Raw genomic sequence first — 3,611 nt, 5'->3', positions numbered from 1 at the left:
AGTACATAGCTCAAGTGAACATATCGATAGATTCTGTCATGGATACTGTATATGGGTTTCAACGGGAAACCATCATCTTTTAATGTTTTTTAAGAAGCTGCAATTAAACCGAAAGTATATGACTTGGGTTCAGTAAATATATAAACCACTTTTGAATGGTCAATATAGAACCTTTACAGTACCTTATATTATCTCATGTGTAAATACTACAACAATTAGTATATCTGGTAAACATATAATAGATATTTGTAAAAGTACTATGTACATATCTATATTGGTATCTACTTATTCTAGTATCAATTTGTATCTACATCTACAATGTATTGATATATGTTTTTACCTGTTCATATTTCATCTTTATTCTTCTATGTGTATTTATATTTTTCATATTCGTCTTTATTCTTCTATGCGTATTTATATCTATTCATATTCATCTATATTCTTCTATGTATATTTTCCTCTATTCGCATTAAAGTACGTATATATTTCTGTTCATACAGGAGGTTCTAGAAGACCCAGTTCCAAACAACACACGGGCCGAGAATGAAGCTTTAAATAGATTGAGAGGTACTTGTAAAATCATTATGTACGTCCTTCATGTCACAGTGTTGAAGTATCAAGTCACTTTTTACTGCCTCAGCCAGTGGAATTTCTTTTCTTAAATCAATCGGTAGGTTTCTACACAAGACATTTGTAGCTGCTGGTTTGATTCATAGCGGAGGTAACATGCATACATGTACATTGACACATCCAAATGACGGCATAATTGCATAGGCAAGGCTTTCCAGATTCTTGCTAAGACATTATATTTACCTTGTATAGGAAACAAAATACTGGACAAAAGAAAAGCAACAATGACTGAAATATTTTACCTCTTAAATGAGGAAATTTAATTGTTTCTTGGTATCTTTTGATGTGAATAAATCAAAATAATTGTTGTTGTTTTTGTTTGTTTTTTATACAAGGGAGTTGTTCACTCTATCTACGTATATTAGTTTTAAATTGTTATTTTAATGTTTGTCCGTTCCTTTAAAGCCCCGATCAGTAACGAGGAGAAAAACCGTGCGAGGGAAGAAAATAACCCACTGTATACTGCCGCTGCCCAGTCGATTATTGCCATGGGTTACACCACGGCTGTGGTCACAAAGTGCATCAACGCCTATATAGCGAGTACTGGTAAGGGGAATGATATTCGGCCAGCTTTATAAATATGAATAATGTGTTATCACTTGGGAAGACAATTAGTACAGTTTTCAGTATTGTATTTGTCTTCCTTGTCGTAATACAAATCAATAATGACGCATTATGTAAACATTAATTCCCTGCTGGTAGAAGCCGATATCACAGTCCAAGGCTTCAAAGATCTAAATTATAGAAAATATTGTGGACTTCCGTTAATCAGAATTTTTTCAATGAGCATACACCAGCTGTGATTATCAGTCGTAGTGTTTATTCAGTAGTATTATTAATATGTTTTATTTACATGTAATCAGCTGAAAAAAGTGTGTAAGTTTAGTTAAATCTTCTGCCACCTCTTTTGGAGAAACCATCTTGTATCATCACATATTAACTGCATGTCTTCGGTACAGGCTACAACCAAACTAGATAGATATTTGGTGTATTAAAACGAAATTAGATTGACGTCCGATGAATTGTACTTTTTTTTCTTTTTTTTTAAAAGAGCCTTTTTCAATTCATTAGAACAAAAAACGTTTTATGATGCTGCTTCAAATCGCAAATAAAACCTGTGATTTGAGTATTCAAAGACCTGTTACATTTGGCTCATGAATAAAGATTGAAACATTGACTATTACAAAACAGGTCTAGTACTTGTACTTATTTTGAACATGCCATTCCTGTTTTAAGGTCAAAGGAACTTTGGAGCTACCGACTTAATGGATATAATATTAGACAAAGAGGATGAAGGTGGGAAACTGTCAAGTGACGGAGAAACGGAAGGAAAGGGTGATTATATTTTTTTGCATTTTTAATTTACTAGCTGCCTATACATGTAAACATTAAAGTATCACTAAATATGTATTACATCTCAAAGCCTTCTAATATCATGAAATATTCGTTTGAAATTTCTGTCATAGTTTTGCGTTTAATAAATATATATCGCTGATACAAAATTTTAATCAAACACAATTATCAAATATTCAATCTATACAATTAATTTATCAAATTGTGACCAGTAAAATATCAGGAATCATCAATTTGATAAAAACTTATACGAAATAATATATTTTCACCTGTGTCCAGTCAGAATAGTACTTTACTGTGTAGATTTTCAGCTTCGTGTTCAGATGAAGCTACAGGAGAAAAGATGGATGTTTTGGTACACCTTAGTAATATACATTATGTTAATAACATAACTACACAATTTGTTATTTTATAAAATTTGTTCGGATTTCTTATAAGATAATAGAAGCTCTATATAGCTCATGTAGTACAACTTACAATACCAATACAAATATGAAACTTCAAAATTTAATTTAAACCAAAATTCCATATTATAAAGTATTTACTCGCAACACAGCTTTGGCCACTGGCTAGTTCGTGCTTATCTGGATGGTCTATAAATAAGACTGTTACATTATGAATTCATCTAGCACCTGGTGTCAATCCCGGTATAGACTAGTAATGTTGGAAAAATAATTCCGTAGTGAATTCCACTGATTGCAAATCACAGAAATGTTACGAGTGACATATATCAGGGTTTTATAATCTTACGTTTGGCAAGGCAGACCATTTTTAGTACTTTACACAAGGAAAATGTTCTCCGAAAGTTGAATTCCATCTTTTTTGACCAAAGCGATAAAGGCGATTTCACCATATATCATAACACAGCTTAGAAGACATATACTGTAGCATTTCCATTTTGACAGGCAAACTTTTTACTACAAACTATTGGTTGTACCTTAAACGTATTTTTTCATTTCAGAAACTAACGACGACGAGTTCCGATATGGTAAGTAAATATAGAACAAATATTTTGAAAAAAAGTATTATATTCGAATAAAAGGTTAGATTAATTAGGGCAAGTGAGCTAATGAGGTGTCAGAGCGTCCAATGTCCGTCGATCGTTCGTCAACTTTTCCTTTAAACGACTTCTTCTGAAGAATGGAAAAGCTTACACACGAATATGGCATTTAACTACTTCCAAGGCTACAGGATTCAAATATGTCAAAAACTTCAAAGGACTTTTTCTCAAGAACAGGGAGGCCTATAGTCACGATATTTGGCTGGTAGCTTACTGGATTTGAATTAGACAAATTCTGCTAATAAAAATGACATCTGCCTTCTTCCAAGGTCATGGTGTCAAATATTTCAAAAACTTGAAACTACATTTCATGAAGAGCCGAATGGCCAGGAGTCATGATAATTGGCTTGAACAGCATCATGTTATAGAGCGTCACATATTTTGCGAATAAAAGACCTTGACCTTTGATCAAGGGCACAAGGATCAAATATGTTAGAAACATTAAACAAGTTCTTCTAGCGAACGGAAAGATATTTGGCTGGTAGCTTCATGGGGAATATCGAACAAGCTTTGTTATTAAAAATAACATGAACATATATTTGTAGACTGGGTGTATATTTATACTTAA

At 32.6% G+C, this 3,611-nt stretch overlaps 1 long non-coding RNA gene across 1 annotated transcript; it reads left to right on the top strand.

Annotated features, from left to right (window-relative positions):
* The first annotated feature begins 490 nt into the window (after positions 1–490).
* On the top strand, positions 491–3,547 carry LOC110452288. Its single transcript, XR_002463171.1, has 4 exons — positions 491–567; positions 1,036–1,176; positions 1,867–1,965; positions 2,945–3,547. It is a non-coding gene; the product is annotated as an uncharacterized LOC110452288 (long non-coding RNA).
* Positions 3,548–3,611: the final 64 nt, after the last annotated feature.

This window comes from Mizuhopecten yessoensis, unplaced genomic scaffold, assembly GCF_002113885.1.
Source record: "Mizuhopecten yessoensis strain PY_sf001 unplaced genomic scaffold, ASM211388v2 scaffold6559, whole genome shotgun sequence".
NCBI lineage: Eukaryota > Metazoa > Mollusca > Bivalvia > Pectinida > Pectinidae > Mizuhopecten > Mizuhopecten yessoensis.
The sequence above is the reverse complement of the archived record's forward strand: the minus strand, read 5'-3'. Positions and strand labels throughout refer to the sequence as shown.